Genomic DNA, 20,895 nt, shown 5'->3' with positions numbered 1-20,895 from the left:
GACAACCATTCCCTCCCACAGTCACACATATTGTCACAAATTAGCCTAATATGTATGATTTTTGGACTGTGGGAAGAGGCAGGAGCACACAGAACGGGGACAACATGAAAACGCCACACAGTACAGCCAGCGGGCTTGACCCACTAACACTCTTGCTGTGAGGTTACAGTGCTAGCCACTGCACCACCATGCCACCCTGAAAGCTCAGGATTCTTGCAGGAATCCAGTCTGTTTCTCTGAGTGAAAAGACTTATCTATACTACATATGTACTTATGTATATGTAATACAAGTTCTTTAGTGACTGCTGCAGCTGCGTGAGAGTCACTCTGTCTCACTGTGTGGTAAAATATAAAAACCGTCTGTCTTTTATAATGTAAATCAAAACTTCCAGAGTCCAAGCTAATGATCTGACCTTACATGACATTGTTATGAGGATGACACTACTCTGAAGCACGGTGCGAACAGGTGTCAGCTGATCAAGCAATTCTAACTGTACTCAAGTCGAAGCATCCAAATTATATTACGAGGTGACCCTGATGTACAGCAGAAGAAAGCTTGTGTTTATTAACGGTACTTTGATTTTCGCCAGTTTTCTCCACAGTTAATGATTCAGTACAGATGGTAAAACATGTGGGTATGGGCTGAAAGCTTACAAGTGTATCGTTATTGATGTCCTCATTAACTGAGACAGTTCTTTTAGTATTTGTTCCCCAATTTGTTGTTAGTGTCACGGTTTGGCTCTGTGGCAGGCAGGATGTAGGACCCAAACGCAGGAAACACAACACGGGAGGTTAACTGAAAATGGCAGCTTTATTGCTGGGAAATCCACCATAACATAAACTCTGAAAAAACAAACAAAAACCCTGAACATAGGAACTAAGGACTGAAACACTGGAAAACTAGAACTTAGTCTGGACCATACAGAAACAAACCAGCACACGAGGGAAACACACAGCAGTGAGAGTGTACAACACAACAAAGGGCAAAGGAAAACACGGGGCTTAAATACACAGGGACTAACAAGGGAGCTGGGGAGCAGGTGGGAACACAGCCGGGACAAATCAGACATAACGAGACAAAGGAAGCTAAGCAGAATACACTGACATAAGACACAGACTATCAAAGTAAAACAGGAAGCATGAGACATTCGCAAAGATGCAGACTCAGAGACACGGGCTTGACACTGAGACATGACTGACTGTAACAGAGGGAAGACACAGCGACCGAACTAGGAGCGAGAACTACAATATGATAATATGAACCACCAAGAAAACCAAAGCCATCGATAACAAATAATCAAGTAATATAACTTAAGCAAACACAAAACTCTGGGTCACAGACACAGTACTGTGACGGTTAGCAACTTTGTTGTTATTTATGAAGAATGAAGAAATGTTCCATATTATTTCCATATATATATATATATATATATATATATATATATATATATATTTACAGTGCAGTAGACTAAGCGTGATATTTCCATTTTGCTGATATCAGGAAACACTTTCCTATTGCTCTTTTCAAGCCTTGAAACTAGGAACCGGATGCAACATGAAGCTCATTTGGTAAATCAGGGTTCCCACTAATTTACCAAAAGACAGAAAGGAACATATGTTTTTCTATAGGAACAACAATTTACTAGGCAACAGCATACAGTGTCCACGCAGTCAAGAGCTCAGTGCTCTTGGCTTCAAAAAAGTAAGACTTCATTTTTTCTAACCTATAAATGACCTAACGATGGCACCTTCCATCTTTCATATACAGCCTGTTGATGCTTCTGTAATTTAGCTTTAAATGTGTTTTGATGCATGCTCAATCATCCAGGTAAGTAAATCTCCAAAAGTTGATTCTGTTCAACGCTACGTCCAGATGAACAGAATCAACTTTTGGAGATAGCTTTAAATGTGTTGAAAAAACTGCACATCCTGATGAATATTTATACCACCAATTGGTACCATGTGTGCATCTGTTGTTGTCAAAGAATGTGTTTGTGCATGTAGAACAAAATCAGCCATCAGGCTTTGCAAAAACTAGAATGTGATGCAATGACGCATTCTTGCTTTCTGTTACTTTTGTCATTAAACGTTGTCCCTGCTGAGTCAGCATGCCTTCTTTGTTTGAGTCCAGAGTGAAGTGAACGCTTCTGTCTGATCGCTTTTATTCGAGCCATTTTCTGTTCACTGCTTCTGAACGGTTTTGTTTGAGCTCCCAACAGAAGGACAGACACTAATATCTGAAAAACTACTTTTGCTCAAATAAAATACTTCGAGGAGATAGGAGGCTGAGGTCGCCTCCTAGTGCCCTTCGAAGTTTCCTACATTTCCTCCCAGGAACCTCCTGATAGTACAAACAAGAACTCAGTGCGCAGCTGCCCACCCAACATGGTTTGATGCATGGAGATCGGATACATCAGCATCCGCAGGAACTCAAGCAGAAACCCGGGAATACTTCTCCGGTCGGCCGTTAGCACTAGCCCCGTGTCTTGCCTCACACCGTGCGGGTGCTCGAGTGAGTATGGGGCTGGGAGGGAAGCCACAGAGAAGCCGCTGTTGTTTAGCCAGCTGTTTTGGTCAGCGAGGTTAGCTGGCTAGCAGCGTCAGTCAGCTAACGTGAACTTAACTCGCCTACCGAGGGGGCAAGCACCCGCGCTGCGCTGTGTTTGTTTCGGGGGAGGCTGTGTGGAGGTCCCGGCTCTCAGGCGTGATGACAGAGCCGGTCTCCGAGCGAGCTGTTCACGCTTTGGGCTTCATTGTGGTTAACGCTAGCTCGCGGGGTCAGCTGTGATTTGACGTAAGGCCGAGGCTGTGCTGATAACGTCACATTTGGCTGTTAATGTGCACGCGGACAGGTCCGAGCCCCGAGGTGAGCATAAAAGCTGTAAAGCCCGCCCCTTTAAATTTGAAACGGGGCGTTAGTTTTAGCTGTGGGGAAAGAAGCAGGAGTGAAACGTGTTCAAAGTGTTTGTGTACCCGGTTGTTATTAGTGTGCTGGTCTGTAAAGCCGAGCTGTACACGCACAGGTGTATTTTCCATTTCACGGAGGACCGTGGACACTGTCACCGTGTTTGCTGTGTTGTTCCAGGAACTGGCAGACTGAAACTGATGATGCTCTCTCTGTCTGACAGACGCTGCTTTATTTATTTGAACACCTCCTCAACAGAGTAGGAACTGTGCTTTTCCTGCATTTATAGACTGTTTATGCCTACCTGCCACTTCATTAGGTACATCTGTTCAAAAGCACACTAAGGCAAATATGTCATCCAATCACATGAGACCAAGTCATTGCATTTAGGGATGTAGGCATGATCAACACGACCTGCTGAAGTTCAGACTGATTATCAAAGTGTGGAGGAAGAGTGATTTAAGTGGCTTTGTTTGTTTGTGTCACGTGGGCTGCTGGGAACAGTTTGGACCAGTCGAGCATCGTTTTGAAACCACAGCCTGCCCGAGTTTGTTGCCCATTAAGTGAGACCTGACGTTGTTTCCGGAACATCATAATTATTGTTGGTCCAGATTCAACATTGCAAGTGACCAATCACATTATAGTGATGTCATAGTTTTGCTAGGTGGAAACACCATCACACCAAAACCTAACCTTAGCCCCTGTGACATCATAACAACGTGATTGATCACTTGCAACTTTGAACCTGGGCCAGCACTGACTATGTTGGTCCTGGAGCAACCCCAGCATGGGGATATCGGTCACACCTCCATCCCTTTATGAGCACAATATGCCCATCTTTCGGTGGCCGCTTCCAGCAGGATAATGTTTCATGTCACAAACCATCTCACACTTCACTGTACTCCAATTCCACAGTCACCAGATCTCAATCCAATAGAGCACCTTTAGAGCTTTGGTGGAAGACGAGATTCTCGTCACATATGTGCAGCTGACAGATCTGCTGCAATCGGTGTGATGCTGTTGTGTCAGTGTGGACCAAAACCTGTGATGCTGACTCTTTGCTGCAATGAATTAAGCTTAAAGGCAGTCCAACCTGGTACTAGCGGTGTGTAATTCATGAAGTGGCCAGTAAGTATGCAGTGTATGGCTGGGAAATGAAGTGCATTTTCTGTGTCATTGCACCTGAGTTTATCTGCTTTAAGCTCCTCTGGTTTAAACATTTGATGAAAGATGGAGACACAGATCCTTTGGGAGGTTGCGTCAGTACAGCCATGTGGTGTAAAAAAGTCTTCAAATCAAATATGTGGAGCAGCTCTGCCTGAGCCATCTGCAAAAAGTCATTTTAGCTCCTTTTGATTTGAGCCACAAAAGGTTTGAACAGCAGCTGCCTTATGCCTGTGTGAGTGACCGTAGTAGGGATATCTGCTCCCACTGACATCACACAGAGATAAGAGTAGAAACAATAGTCTGAAAGTGAGCATAAATTTAGCACAAAATCTGAGCGCATCATTTGAAATTTTGGAGATTCTTAATTTGACCAACCACGAGAAACATGAAAGAAAAATATGGAAAAATGTAATAAGTAGACTTTTGAGTGAAATCCATGTTACTGTCTACCGCAGCTTGTTATTTTCCTTTATTTGTATAATGCTGCAAATATGAAAAATAGGGAAATATTAATGAAAAAATGTACAACTTAAAGATTAAGTTTGTAAAGTCTCAGAGATTGTGGCTAATTTATCAACTAATCAAATACACTCATTTAAAAAGAAGAAATGTATAAACTCCTTGAACTTGAATGAAAACAGTACATTTTGTGCCACCTTGAAAAGCTCCCCCTTACCTTTCTAAACCAACCTGGCACATAACTATGGGGCTTTGAAAATGCCTGTATTTTGAGATGAGCCAAATATTCTGTCATGAATATTAATTTCAAGTAGGAAAGCCCATCTACATAACAATGACAGTGTGTCAGTGTGATTGTAGGTAAATATGATGTATACGTTGAGTTTTAATGTGCGGCTTACCCAGTAAGTCCTCGCCCGTCTAGGCTTAGTGGCAGAAAACAGAAATATTTGAGATGATAAGCTATCCCCCCTTTTCCCTTTTTTATTTATGAAAGCAGGTTTTCAATGCCGTGTGTGTAAATGCACCGCTTGTCCAGCTCTCTGTCAACAGTTTGCAGTGAAAGTGTTTTTCTCACGAGCATTAGTGAGCTAATCCTTGTTTTATAGCTTCTCAATGTCATATGAACGTGACCAAGAGCTCTTGAGCCAAATACTTTTTACAAACACAAGAGGGAAGTGAAAGTCAAAGATCTTTTGTGTTCGGTTAGGAACCATTGCTCGACCTAAATAGGCGTACAGAGACAGCAGCTGACAGTGTAACATGGGGGATAGACGGGTCAGAGAGAAGCTCAAAGCCCTGCTTACACAGGAACAATGGCTGAATAGTCACTCCTGTTAAACTCCTGTGAAGTCTGCTTGAATTCCATTGCCTGTGGCACAGTCCACGGTCCACGTCCACACACGGGAACAATCGAAGGAAAAATCAGCAGGTATGCAGACGTCTGCACGGACTGCCTGACGAGGGCACAGAAAGTAAAAGAGTTCATCCATCCTCTTATCCGATTCAGGGTGGCTGGATGATATCCCAGCTGTCATAGGCTGAGGATGAATCTTTGGACTGTGGGAGGAAGCCAGATCTCCAGGACCTTCTTGCTGTGAGGCAGCCGTGTTAACCACTAACCACTGAAAGAGCTCATGTCAGCCAACATTATGACAAATGTCCTCTGTGGTGGATAATTGGATTGGCAGTCATGTGCACAGCTAGTATGAAGGTTATGAGAGCGGTCTTTGAAAATGGACACTAGTGATGTGGACTCTTGTTATCTCAGATCAGACAAGTGGAATATTTCATTTATTTTGTGATGTTTGTGCACCAACACAGCAGTCATATGTGATTCAGTGGGTTTAAGTAATGCATTAAGAGTTTAGCAGTTGCAGCCTTGTATAATGCATGTTTGCCTTGAGAAACACTTGGGTTGCCTTTGCAGGATGCTTTGGCCCATTTGCTCTTTACAGCCCTGTTCAGTCAGTTTTGCAACATTTTTGCAGACAGTGGATGAACTAATTGGCTATTACCGAGGCCCAGCTTGTAGATTATTATTAATCTACAATAATTTATTTGAACTGTGAGTCGTGCAAAGTTACTCTAGGATAATGTGGAGAGGTTTCTTTGAAGTAAAGAGCTGTGGATGTTGTGTACTCTTCTTTTAATCAGGTTGTCAATGTTTCTCTCCGTTAGGTAGCCAGGTGAGCTCGTCTCTTTGTGATCAGGAAAGCAAAGGAAACACACTGAGTGCTCATCCTAAGAGTTTACAGTAAGTACCTACACATACCACTGAACAGTCTAATATTCAAAGAACACACACACAGGCTCTAATTTTAAGGATTCACACATCACGTGACTAACTTGCCTGTACTTGAATTGTCGTCTTGCACGGTGGAGAAAATGCCACTAGGGGTCACTCTTCAGCTTGTTATTCCTCTGTAGGGTTTGTGTGTGATGTCCTGCTGAGAGTTAAGGCTGTAAACAATACTTTCTTTGGTTTTGTGTTTGTTGTGTTTCTGTGACGCTTACAGAAGATATCTGGATTTGAAGTGGGCGGAGCTTATGGATCATTATGGATCAGTTCTGTTGGATTTTACAAAACAGCTTTCTCTTCTTTTTGCCATTTAAAAAGTCACAGAAGAGTTTTCCAAGTTTTTCCTGCTCCAAAATTTTGCATCTAGGTGAACACTCTTATCCTTTCTGTCTGAGCTTTTTCCACTTTCCTCCTTCCCTGTCAGCCATTAGCATCTCTGTCTGCTTCTTATATCCCCCCGTCTTTCCTTAATGTCTCTGAATCCCTCCATCCTGGCCTCCCACCCTTAAGAGCAACTGGTCAGGACAGCTGGCTGTAACAGCTGCTCGCTATCTCACTTTGGGCAAGTTTTTCCCCATAGCTTTTCTGTGCCAACCTTTATGTTCCTAAATCAGTCTTTGTGCTATCTTTGTGTCACCGTATCAGCATATTATTATTTTTTTGTCCATGTTGGAAACATTTAACGTGCCTCTGTTTTCTCGTGTGGTCTTGATCTGTATGTGGCAATCAATAGGCTACTTGCCAGTATCAGTTAACAGAATAGCCGTGTTCTGCGTCAGCATATGTAATGTTATCACTGTTCCTTTGTTTTCTTTTTCTCTGTTCACTGCCCTTACCTTCTGCACACAACGCCAGCATTCATCTTCATTGCCTCAGAATGAATCCCATGTGTCACGTAACAGGCTGGACTGAATTATCTTTTGTCCGTTTGCTGATGATGTGCTGGAATTTTTCCAGGCATTTAGTTAAGGGGGGAAATGGGAAAGTGAGGTAATGCACAAACAGGCAAAAGAATAAATGGTAGAGCTGCATTAATCCATGGATGGGGGAAAAATGTAATCCCAAGTAACAAGACTGTCTTTACAAAGAGCACTGAAGCCTTTGTGTTCCTTGTAAACTGCTTTATTTCCTTTAGAGCAGGCGTGGGCGATTCATTTCCCCAAGGGGCCGCATGAGAAACTAGGACTGATGTAGAGGGACGCTCCGATAAACTGATCTTGGACAAAAACCGCTGAAATGAGACGCATTTTAATCAGCTGCTAAATTACATTTGTGTAAACTGGCTGTCCTGTCAGCCTGTGGCAGCAGGAACAGGCTTCAGCACAACACGAGCCCGAATGTTATAAGCAGAAAAAGGACGGCCACCGTTATAGCTAACCCTGTGCATGTGAAGTCTGTGTGGAGGGAAACATGGATACGAGATGGATAAGTGAAGACGGTGGTTGGAGGTGGGTTCATTTCTGTATCATGACATTATACAGATAACGTGGCCGAGGTTAAACCTGCTCTGCCTTGCCTTGTACATTCCCTTGGACTGAAGCTGCAGTTGATTGAGCTGTCAAATGTGCCGATGACAAACGCGTGACCTTTAGCGTCGTTGCTGATGTGCAGTTGTTGGCACTGTAATTTATCTTGCCTTGCTGTGGACCGTATCCTCTGCTCTTCCTCCTCGGCGTGGCACAGGGGTTAATCGGGCTGGGAGCCGGATGCCACCGGAGGCATGACTGCACACTTGCTGCCTATAATTCAAAAGCAAGGCGCTGGCTTCTTTGATGTTGAGCTGAATGATGGAGACACTAGTGGATCTCAAGGAACCGTGTGGCACCAGCGTGCCTGATCTCTCGTCTGGCCTTGTAGAGACTTCAGATTGCTGCACAGTATGGATTTGTGTGTCCTGGTGCTGACAGGCAGGCTGGTTTGATCCACTGAAGATATCCAACAGACTGAGTAGTTGTTCTGTTTCTCAGGAGGAAAAGCCTTCTGCTATCTTGGCTGTCAAAGACATGGATCTGGATTTATCTCAGATCAGTATTTTGCTTTCACTGGGGATGAAATCCAAGCCAAAGATCAGACGGACGGGTCCGCACGATTCACCAGTGGGCTTTGTTTTGGCTACACAGGGGCAGCATAAACTATATTTGAAGACGTTTCTGGAAAACCAGCAACAAAACCTTAAAAACTTAAACTGTGGACCCATTCTAAACCCCACCCACCCACCCAAAAAATAAGCTACAACACCCCCCACTGCAAAGTTCTGTATTACTGGAAACGGGAACGTTTCTGTCATTTAATTGTTTAACCTCTGATGCACGCTTTCACGTTTCCCAAAGTCATCCAGTGGGCGGCATTGTCTTTGGTCCCCGGGCCTTATGTTTGACACCCTTGATTCTGTGTCATGTTAGTAGGCATTACATCGTTGGTCCAATATTCACGCTGTTTTGGTCTCTACCAACAGTGAAATATCTAAACTGTGTTCAGCAGGTTGGTTTGGTCTGTTTGGTGCTGAGCAGCCACATCTTGCATGTGATTGGATGGCAGCTGAACAGGTGTACCTAACAAAATGGCCTGTGAGTGTATACGATGCACACATTATAGTGCTGTAAAGGTTCAGCTGCAAATTCTTCTTAGGTTAAACACTAAAGTCACCTTCATACACGCTAATGCTGACACGCTGTAATACTTTATTACCTTAGAATTTTTATGTCAACACGATTTTATGAAATCTGAAACCTGCAAACGGTTTATCGTTTACATCGATCTTATAATGTCTGCTGCAGTAAAATTGGATTTCACAAGACACGAGATGTCGGCATGAAATTTAAACAGAATGCATCTGTTCTGTTTAAATTCTGTCCTCTGGTTAAACCAAGGACGGACGTGCCCGAGCTTTTAATGGAGATGCCAAAAGCAGTGAATGATGAAAGTTGTTGTGACGTCCGTGTTTTCAAAGGGTTCATCACCGTGTGTCGTTTGTCTTGAGACGCAGAAGATGGAGAGTGCTGTAGGAAAACGTCTGTGTGGCGTCTGATCAGCTGACTTTTTGTCTCGTACTGTCTTTTTTAAACAGCATCCGTCTGATGGCTGCTGCTGCAATGATCTGCCCGCTTCCTCCATTGCAGCCTCCCGCTCACGCATTCTTTGTTATTCAGTAATTCAGCGTGCAGGCTCCAGCTGCCTAACCATCCGCTTTCATCTCCTCAGTACATGAATGACTGGGGTTAGGGTTGGAATTGACTTATAAGGGATATTTTAATTTGCACATCATAAAAAAGTGGAAATCCAGAAGGATTGTTGTAGGTCTGTTTCTTCCCTGTCTCTTGTTGGCTGGGCTGGAAAAGATGGCACATTGCTACAGCTGTAACATAGCGGCGTTTTTCCTGCCTTTGTAATTCTATTGGTCCACATGTAGTTAAGGTTAAAGTCTGCGCAGTTTCCTGTTGTTTCTGCTCATTTGATAAACTAAAGTGTATTTTAATGCTTGAGTGAATGACAGCCCACTTTTAGAAGTTAGTTAATATTCATTTAGCAGCAGTGAATGAAAGTTTTCTTTTTCTTGTTAGGGTTACTCACGCCTCAGCAGATGCTATCACTGCCTCTCCCACCATCCATCACGTCAGCTCCTATCTGCGTGTCTTTATGGAGCTCGTAATTGAAAGCAGGCTGCCTGATGGTCCCTTCTCCTTCTCGTTCCCGGGCTTTAGATTAAAGAGATCGATAGCGCCTGGTGCGCCTCGAAAAGCATATGTGAAATATTACAGGCTCTGGCCACTGCACTCAGCTTTAAGCTATTTGACCCGGAGAGAGCCCTGTGTGGGAAGAAGCGCTCTTCAAAAAGAGAAAAGAGTCTTGTCTCAGTCTTGTGCATCAGCCCAGAGCATCGCCGTATCACTGCCAGCAGCACAGCTGTCACTGTTTTTATATTTGACATACTGACGGATGGCGACAGGAACAGGTGCTGCACATTTGTGCCACTACTTTATTTGACCCATTTAAGAGCAGGAAAAAAGTCCGACTGCAGTGGACAGAGAGCATCACTGCAGTGGACGGCAGTCTGTCTTCTTCTTCTTCTTCTTCTTTATAAACTGAGGTTTGCTACAAACAGGAAGGGGCACCGACAAGACGGATGAAGTCATGTGGTTCACGTGGAGTGAGCCCCCCCCGCCCCATACACAGATCACATGGGAATGTCTTTGAGCATCAGCCTTTTCCATCCTGCTCACATTCGTCAGTAAGGTCTGTGTTGAGTTTTCAGGAATATCAACCCCACATGGACATTTGTACAGTATATTGTAGCACTACTCCACAGTCACATGGGCTCACATGGGCAAGTGCCTCTAAATAATTCAATAAAGTTTTATTTATACAGTGCCAAATCACAATAAGGTAAGGTACACCCTACAATATTACATACAGAGAAAAGGTTACAACATTTGTTCAAGAACAAAAGTATCTTCTTGAAAATGGGTCACTTTTCCCTGAGCTCTTTCAGCTCTTTGTCATGAGAAGAGAGAGTTCTCTTCCAAGATGTATATCACATTTAAACTGTTGAAATCTGAGGCCATGTTTGAACATGACTAGCTCAAAGCCCATTAAAGATAAAAGCCTGAGGTTCTCACTGGCCTTTCTTACTATCATCATGGATTAGGATCTGGGATTTGGGACAGATGCATTAAAAATGTCTGATAATTGGCTAGTTAAAATATAGAGAAAAAAAAGCCCCATATTTGAGCGCACATTAATAAAAGAAAAAAAACCCCCCAACAACTTTCAAAAGACGGCTTGTGGTCATTTCTCAATGTTGTGTACTTATATTTAACAATCCTGTGAAATAAAGCATGTTGGATACTTTGTAACATGAAATTTGTGCTCACAAAATGTGTAGTGCAAAAACAGAAACATTAGTATTCTATTCACTCATCCACATAGAACAAAATTTTAGTGTTTTCAAGTGGTGATAACTCACAGAGAGGTTCTCTGACATGGTCCAAAGATTGTTGTCATAGTTTTAGCTTTTATGTCAAATATTTTTAAGATGTTTTAGTTTTTTTTTTTTTTTTTAAGTTTCATCCAGTTTAGAACTTTTTTGCACGTTGAAATCTGAGTGTCTCATTATAGATAAAAGCCTGAGATTCTCATCATAAATGTTCCCTCTAAGCTGCGCGCGTGCGCAATTGCGCACTGCTGGCACGGTCTCTGCGCACAGAAAATCTGCGTTGCGCACAAAAAAAAAAATCTAACCTGAATTGAAATTAAAACTTTAACAATTTGGTTTTGCAGTGTTAGTCAGTAAGTGACTGGCTGCTCCTGTATGGGATCAGAACGATGCCACCTTATCCCATAGTCCAGCCAATGATGCGATTCACATTCGTATATACGCAGCTAATCAACGTGGTTCACAGGCTATGACAGCGTCCTTATGTACCGACACCGGTGTTTTAGCTAGCAAAGCGGCGTGGCTGATGTGGAGTGAAGCCACGTTAATGACAACGTGTACAACCATTGGAGATGTGAGCAGGACAGACGGAACAACTGACGGGAAAAGTGTGGACTTTATACCAGTTTTTAAATTGTGTTGATCGGCCACGTAAAACCAGAGTTATGATAAAAATATGTGCAATGTTTGTTTTTCCTGAATACTATCGTTGTTTATATTTACTGCGGGAAGAAATGGTAAAAACGGCGTTTTATAAGGAAGACGCTTGAAAGCGCTCTCCACCTGTGAGCAAAACCAAAACCAAAAACCTCCACCCTTTCCTATTGGTGGAAAAATGTACCATGTCGACCAATCAAAAAATGATATGGCAACATGGCATTTAGATGTTTAGGAAGGAGGAAGTTTTAGGAGTGACGGCGTGTTTGAGATGTGAGAGATTTGCGACGTTTAGCGCAAATCTTGTGTAGTTAGTGTGTAGTTAGTGTGTAGTGTAGTCAATAGTTTTGTTGTGTGTGTCAGAACAATGAGGCGACTGCTGAATGTTACAGGTGTTACAGCAGTGATACATCTCCTGTTGTCAGGCCTGCAGGTATCAGGCTGTTGTTCTCCTTTATCTCATAGTGGACAGAAATTATTTTTTGGAGTGGCACAAATAATTTGTGTGGCATCAAATTTGATGCAGAACAGCTGATTGTTCTGTAAATAGTTTGAAATGTTTGTTTAAAAAACCGCCTTGGCTGCATTTTTAGGTAAACAGCTGCAAAAAACTTTGTTGTTTGCAAAACTCAGTTACTTTTTTGAAGAAGTAACTATATAATTAATTGCCCAACATTGGTCATTATATCCTGTATTTTGCAGACAGAGAGTTACAGGACTCTCTCCCAGACCACAGACTCAGACTCATAATACAAGTCAGAGCTTTATTAAAAAAAAAATAGAAAGTTGTGTTTTCAAAATTGGAGTTCAAGTTATTTTTCCTTCCAATAGTGTTAACATGCTACACAGGTCATAAACAAGATTTTTTTAATTTTCATTGTAAGTGGGCTAAAGCAGTTAATTAAAAGTAGTCTGACATAAATGTAAATGCTGTAATTTGATTACTTTAATAAACATGTAACTTGGATGGATTCAATGCTGGCGTGACCACAGTGCACACGTCTGCTGTTGCTCACAGTGGTCCAAGGGATCGCTCAGGGAGTTTGTGTGTTCGCTCAGACACATGAAAAATTAGAGGGAACATTGTTCATCATCATTATGAATCAGCAGCTGTAATTTGGGACAGATGCATTTAAAAAAACATCAAACACAAAATATTGTAAAAATGTGCTGATTTGAACCAGAAAGGCCAGGTTGGCATTTTATTTTCTGATACAAGGCCAGTGTTCCCAGAATTAGGAACGCAGACCGGGAATCATTCTTTTATTAATAAGGCAAAATCAGGTTTTACCAAAACCTCATGAATATGAAATAAAGTGGAACAAAGTGCATTCAACAACGAATTTACTGTCCAGCTCCTTAACAAGGTGTTAAATGTCAGGAGGACCACGATAAACATGTTTCAGGCTGTGAGAGGAGGAAGAAAGAAGCTACTGAGACTGCAGCCCCTTACTTGGAAGCAAAACAAGACCAGTGCAAATAAAAGCAGCATTTATTTTTTCTCTTTGTTTATCCTGGGCCTGTTTAATGTATCGTATCACTAATAAATACCAACAGTTATTGTGTCTTTACACATAAAGGAATGATTCCCAGTCACTTCCCCACAGTCAGGGATAATTAATCTGAAACTGGTGTGAGATCCGCACTGACCGATACCTACAGACACTGTATTGGATCAGAAATGGAAAAAGCTGGACTGGGTCATCCCTGTTTGCTTAAGTTTGCAGTTAAGTGAGAAGCCGTTTGAAAAGCTGCAGGTGTGAAATTCCAACCTCTGAGCTTCTGCTGTTAGCTTTGCAGCTAGCAGCTAGTCTGGTGCTACTGATGCTCAGTAAACACAGCTAAACTGAAATGATCATCAGCAGGTTGGCACTGATACCCGGTCCAGCTTTGTAAATCAGAATCAGGGCGATGTCTGATCCGTGAATCGGATTGGTGGATCCCTCACTGTGACTTTAAACAGACACTTTTTATTTGAGTTTATCAAAACGCTTTCAAAAAATCTTTCACAGGTTACACATTCTTGTCTAACCGGTCGTGGCAGATGGCCGCCCCTCCCTGAGCCTGGTTCTGCTGGAGGTTTCTTCCTGTTAAAAGGGAGTTTTTCCTTCCCACTGTCCCTAAGTGCTTGCTTATACGGAGTCATCCGATTGTTGGGTCTTTAGCTTGCAATATGAAGCGCCTTGAGGCGACTGTTGTTGTGATTTGGCGCTGTATGAAGAGAATAGAATTCAATTAATACCTTACAGGGGGCACTGAGTCATCTCGTGTTTTCCTGATGACGTTAAACCACATGTTGTTTGTGAGTATTTTTGTTCTTTTACTGGACCCATTCTTAATCTGTTGCCATTCTTTGGCCTGTACAAAGTCATTTAGCTTACCTCACCTCATCAGTCTTTCATTTTGTGAGTGTGCATGTGTAAGAGAGAGATGTTTCTTCACTACATCTTTCCTTGGTTGTGTAGCTCATCAGACAAATCTCCCACAGACAGGACCTCGGTTCCCCCACAGAGAGAGGCCTCGTTAGGATTTGTTGCACAAACTGGAGAACGTTGACGGCTGAGGGAGCAACCAGGCCTCCTCTCCCGGGGACACGTGTTCCTTGCTGTGGCCTGACCCTGGAGTTCTGGGCCTTGTCGAATCATATTTGGCTCATACACCTCCCAGTGTTGGGCTTAGTTACCTCTGAACTGGTTTCACTGGGGCCTGAATGGTAAACTGAGTTGAAAGTGGTACTAAATGGACAGGTTGTTGAGAAAACACAGCGTCACGCTCATGTTTCTCTCACGAGGCCTTTTGTTGTGTATCTCGCAGCCTGTGCTCTTACTCATCAGGAGTCAGGTGGTCTGTGCTAGGCTAACATCAGAACATGTTGAGGAGAGGATCATGGTGTTTGAAGGGGGGAGGTCTTTCCTGCCTGTTGCAGATTCCAAGAACGGGCCTCAGAAGCTTTACGTGCTTCGTCTTTGTCTTCTGATGGCGTTCAGACTTTTTACCTGGTTTCAGACCTTACCCCATCTTCAGTTCAGGATTTCTGTTTCGATTGGACAGCCATGTCCATGTCACACTTTTCATTGAGGTCAAGGTCAGGATTCCAATTGGAATACTTTTTATTTATTCGGTTTTGATTTTTCATATTTATGCTGAGTAATAAACTTTTTACATTAATTTTATTGGATAAAATAGATAATGAAAAGTCTCTCTCACTACGGATATGTGTATTTGTTTTTTTTTTCTACAAATGATAATTAAATATTGCTATGCTGTATCGATTATTTATGTATTTGCCCCACACCTGATATTGGGTCACTGCATCTTTCATCCTTTCCAGTGCTTCAGCTCCATGGTCTGACATCCTAACCATTCTTTGTCCATTCAGTCATTATGACCTGACATATTTCCTTGATTACTAATAGCTGCCTTCGGCTGCCAGTGTTTTAGATTGAAGGTGACCTACGTCCCGATGACAGAATAGTGTCTGATTACAGAAGCCAGCCAATGTCCAAATGTCTCAAAAGGGCTAAAGTAATTCCATTACTCGGCCGATCCACTGCAGTCCTTATAATAGACGTTTCTTTACTCAGCCATCTCCACATCATTCATGTTTGGCGATTAAAAAGGGAGAACACCACCTTAACCTCATAAATAAAGTTCTATCAGCCAGTGTAAAACAGTGATGGATATGTGGAATTTTTATGGTGTGGAATTTGAGTCTTACCAGTTGTCAACTACAGAAGAGGCAACTGGGGAAAGAATGTCTCCAGAATTTGGAGAAAAAAGTCATAATTCAAAAAGTCATTGTGGATTTTTTTTCTGAATACTAAGAACCAGGATTGACCTCCCCAGACGTCCTCCATAATGAGATGGTGACATGGAAACCTTTCTTTGTGTCCCACTGCAAAGACTCTAAAAGCTTGATGCTGTGGGTTTTGCGGTTAGGGATATTTCTCACAGTCGATAAGAACTTAACTCCAGAGTTAAGCTGATAAAAGGTTAGCACACATTATGCCACCTTATGGACTCCCTGTAAGCCCAAGGACAGCACAAGGCCGCATTCCTCCAATGCTCGACTCTGTTTAATCATTACTAACAGGTGACTGTGCCATGATCAGTAGATACAGTTCATCTCCCAACTAACCACAGAGATAGCCACTGCAGGTGGAAAACAGTGTGCGACTAATCCATCAGCCGTTCTGTGTGAACAGCTTTGTTTCCCGATATGCAAAGAAGGACTTGTTTAAAAAAGCAGGATGTGAGGGGTGTGGCCTGTACCATTTCAACTCGCACTTCGATGTTTTCCCAAACTGCAAAACTCAAATTGTCATTTTTGTCCGTTCCCAGCTGACCACCTTTATGAAACCTTTGTCATTACTCAACCTCGTCACACAGTATCGACTTTATTTGACTGAACCTTTGGCTGGACCCTACAGAGACCCATAATGGAGACTTGTTGTGCCCTGAGGCCAAGCTGAGAAGCAGCGCAAGTGGAAAACTGGACTTAATGATCACAGATGGAGAACTTATTCAGATCCTGACGGACAAACACTTTCCTCATCTGGCTTTTTCGTCACTGCCTTAACATCAGTACATTGTGGATTGTGCTGTTGCCCTGATGGCTGTTTCACGGCACTGCTTTTGCTGGAAAACTGTTGGCCGTCATGATGTGCTATAAAGAAACTGGCACCACAAGCTTCCTGCACCACTTGTCCAGAAATGATCATTCTCAGGGGTGAACTTTACCGTTAATGCCCCAAGATGTTCAGAATAGCACAACTGCTTTAGCTTAGCAGTTCCCATTTCAGGCTGGTTTTATATTTAAAAAAGAAATAAAGAAATAAAAACTCATGCTAACTAGCCTACCGTTTTTGGTAGCCCCCGCCCTACAGGTGCTACTCCAATTTAAAAAAAATTAAAACCTACTGTGTGGTTGGCTCCAGAGAGACTGACTTATACTCTGTGTACCACTTGGATGTGTTTTGGTCAGTGGACACTAATTATTCAAAGAGAAAATGAAGCCGTTCACCCAAGGCCTCAGACACACAAACCTAAACACCAATGAGTGTAGAAAACATCGAAGACTCAACAGCGCCGCAAAAATGAAGGCAAAAAGTATGGGCTCAAATTGTGGTCATAAATATTTTGTACTTGTAAATCAGTTTTGTATGTGTAAAAAAGATTTGTGTGTGGACTAGAGCTGGGCGATAAAACGATAACGATATGTATTGCGAAATAACTTTTTCTCGATAGAAAAATTAAACTATTGATAGACCTCATCTCTCTCTTGCTCTCTTAAAAAAAGAAAGAAAAGAGGAACAGCCAATCCAAATTAAGTAGCGCAGAGCCGAACCAATCACAGCCGCAGCGTCACGTCACGTGACTTGTTACGTACAGCACAAGTGCCAAGCCGCGCATGTGTGGTTTGGGAAGCGGCCAGCCGCTGGTAATGGAGGAAATGAGTGTGTTTCGTAGTGATGTGTCGGTCGCGAACGAAATGGCTCTTAGAGCCGGATCTTTGACGTGAACGACGCGAGCCGGCTCCTTATCGGGAGCCGTGGGGTTTTTTTTTTTCTTTCTTTCTCTCACCCTCTCTCTCGCACGTTTTTCCCGCTTTATTCCGCACGCGAGCCTGCGGAATGAAGGCTCGCCCATGCTTTGCGCTGGGCAGAGGGGGGAGGGGCGGTAGTTACACTCGCAGTAGCACAGGAACAGAGCGGGAGGGAGAGAAAGAGAGCCAGGGACAACAACGTCACATTAGAAAGGTATAGTAATCATCCACAACTATTTTCAGTTGCAGATGATAAAGGATTCAGAAAGTTCAGAAAGCTATACAACAAGGAGAGATTGAAAATTTCCTTTTAGTTTTCAGTTTATTTGATATTGACAAAAGTTAGTCAATTTTGTCTGTTCTTCTGTAAAACAAACTAAGATTTATTTTTAGAATTAATATTTTGTTTCTAAGTGGAATTGACAATTTAGTAGTCTGTTTTGTTTGTTCTATTTTGAAACTTAAACGCTTTAGCGGCTGCCTTTTGTGTAGTTTGCAATATTTGCCTTTATTTATCTGAAACTGAAGTCTCATGTTCCTTAAGTACATCTACCCTGTTGAACTTATTATGGGAAATAAATATTTAAATCAAAACAAGCTGCTGATTATTTCACATTTTACTTGTGAGCAACGGCACATTTAAATCTTACAAATATAGTTATTTGACTTATATCGTGATATATATCGTTATCGCCTGAAATGAAAAAAACATATCGTGATATGAAAAAATCTTATATCGCCCAGCTCTAGTGTGGACTTAGCCAAAAAATACCTGTGAAACTCTGCACTCAAGTTTCAAGTTAGGGTTAGGGTATTGTGGGGGGGGGGGGGGTTAGGGGTTAGTATTGAGGAAATGACAGTCTTCACTAGTGGGGATAGTTACAAGGCTTTCTTCGTTATGAATTAGCATACATGTTTTTATTGAATATTTGAAGAACCAGCAAAAAAACCAGAAACTCTTGTATAGGACATAAAGTCAGAGATAGAGACGACAAGGAGCAGGTGCATCTAGTACAGGTAGAGCTGCTGCAAAAACCCACAGAGCCCAGCAGCCAGCGCAACAAATTCTGGATCCTTGGCTTTTAGTTAGCAGTTAGCATTAGCAGCACATGCTGCGTCCGATGTGAAAGGACCTTTATGCTGCGCACTGTGACTCACAGCCATGGTCCCAGGTCAGCCCTGACTTTGTGTTAAACTAATCCTAAAGTAATAATGGTATTTCTAACCACTGACATACCACAACTTTATCCTTTCAACAGCTGCTGAAAGTTAGGGGACCTAGTTGCTATCGGATATTTACATAGAGATCCTCCAGCTTCAAACTGTATTACCCTTCAAGGACCTGCAGTTCAAAAAAGCGCCCCTCCGACAGCCAAACCCATCTGTTCTCTGATTGGATAGTTAAATTTGTGATTGCCATGACATTGGCCAATCAGATGAAAGGAAGAAAAACAGGGTCAAAATTCGTACTTGTAACTTGAAACTTGAGTGCAGAGTTTCACACGTATTTTTTGGCTAAGTCCACACACAAATCTTTTTTACACACACACAAATTCTTTTTACACATACAAATCCTGATTTACAAGTACAAAATATTTATGACCACATTTTGAGCCCATAAAAAAGTCTCTATCACCCCCTGGTGTCTGCCTGCAGTACATGCCATAAACCCAGATGGGACTGGGGTCACACGACCAGCGGGTGTGTGGGCGGGACTGTGACGTCCCCACTCAAGTCCCTACTGCGCAGACTCTGGCTGCAAAAGTGCAACACAGCAGCTCCCACAAATGGGAAATTTTGGCTTCATTTTTGTACCGTGGGAGGAAGTGCAGCCAGGTCGTCAATCTGTAATGCTAAAGACCAGTCGGTGACTTCAGGGAGACATTTTTTGCCCTAACTAGTTGGCAAGTGGTTGCTGGTTGTCACTGACTGAATCCTGTTGTGATTGCTTTGTTCACTCGCAGTTGCAGAGAAGATGCCAAGTTCTTCAAAGTAAAAGTTGTGTCTTCAGGTCTTTATACAGCAGACATACAGAGTCTGTACAGATACTTTGCTTGTTAAAAATATTTTTCGGACTCGCACTGATTGTGCTGGAGGAACTTGCACAATTTACTTTTTTGCACACCAAGTTTGATTTTTCCGTTTGGGTTTTTTTTTTTTGGATCCAAATAAATGGATGCTGACCAATCATCAGCCATTTGTCTTTAGTGACCGCTGATTACAAGCAGGTCACTGACCGGTCTCTAGGCCTGTGAGACTGAGGGCTAATTTAATTTCACTAGTCTCACATCAGCTCAGTTTGACAGTGATTATGCTTTCCGTTTACAGTAGTGCGAGCTTCTTCTTTAGCTAATCTCAGTCTGAGTTGCTGAGTCTATGACAGGACATTATGTCACCATAATTTCCCAACAGCTGACCTCAGTTTGTGGTAAAGCTGAAATGTATCATAAACATGCAACGATGAGCTGGTGGTGTAGAAAGGGTGCACCGATCAGATATCGGTCCCTTTTATTTTCTCTTTGTCGTGTTTTATATCGTCCCAGAGTTCCATCTGCTTTCTTGCCACAGAACAGCTGAGAGAGACTTCATTAGTGACACAGACCAGAGAGGTCTGATGGTGGGAAGGTGCTCCCAGGGAGCGAGAAAGAGAGCAGTCCTGGCCTGGGCCCAAGCTTCTAGCCCTGGAGGGTCTGTTGTAGGGATCAGATCACAGAAACGGGTGGAAGGGTGGAGAAATTGATGGAGGAGGGCTACAGCAGAGGGTGAGCTCCATCCATTACTTTTGTTTGACATGACAAAGACATTTGCTTGGCTTGGCTTCATCCATAAACTCGAATAAAAGGCTGTGTGCAGAGCTCCCGCCAAGCAGGCTGGGTTAACCTGACGCCCTCCTTCTCTTTGTATCTCAGTGCCTCTCTCCTTTATATATCCATCTGTGCATTTCCTTCTCACCCACGCTCTTTCTTGCTCGTTTCTGAACGCACTCCCGTTTTCTGCTCTTTGTTAGCTGTTAGGGCTAGCTTTAGATAGCGACAGTCATTGTTTTTTTGTTTTTGCAGATTTTCATTGTTTAAAACCAAAAATCAGAGTTGAATTGTGTTGAACTTAAAGCAAACACAGGCGTAAAACATTATGTTTTGCTTATGCAGCCCACTACTGAAGACCCAGATATTTGTCTTTCTCAGCCAGAGAGTTTCCCGTCTTCCATGTGGATGAAAGCTGAAGAAAAGCATGTTTATTGCACTGCATGCCGAGCTGTTATATGGACACACCTGCATGCAAACAGTCACATATGGTGCATACAGTATATGCATACACACAGGCATGGATGTACATACAGTATGCACACCATACATGTCAGCTTAACTGAACTGCAGGAACATTTGGCTTGCATTTCCTCGTTCCTTGGCAGCTTATTGTGGAGTAGA

General features: G+C 42.7%; 1 protein-coding gene across 5 annotated transcripts in view; it reads left to right on the top strand.

The window, feature by feature from the left end:
* The first annotated feature begins 2,385 nt into the window (after positions 1-2,385).
* LOC134643648 (protein dispatched homolog 1-like) overlaps positions 2,386-20,895 on the top strand; it is a 109,777-nt gene continuing 91,267 nt past the window's right edge. For 2 of the 5 annotated variants that reach the window (XM_063496124.1, XM_063496119.1), the window contains exons 1-2: positions 2,386-2,512; positions 6,212-6,287. The gene's annotated coding sequence lies outside the window, so the exon portion shown is untranslated. Of the gene's footprint in view, positions 2,513-6,211; positions 6,288-7,761; positions 7,781-20,895 lie in introns of those variants that run through there. The other 3 variants (XM_063496125.1, XM_063496121.1, XM_063496122.1) reach the window with 2 other exon arrangements.

Source organism: Pelmatolapia mariae, linkage group LG15 (genome assembly GCF_036321145.2).
Source record: "Pelmatolapia mariae isolate MD_Pm_ZW linkage group LG15, Pm_UMD_F_2, whole genome shotgun sequence".
NCBI lineage: Eukaryota > Metazoa > Chordata > Actinopteri > Cichliformes > Cichlidae > Pelmatolapia > Pelmatolapia mariae.
This window is presented reverse-complemented; position numbering and strand designations above follow the sequence as displayed.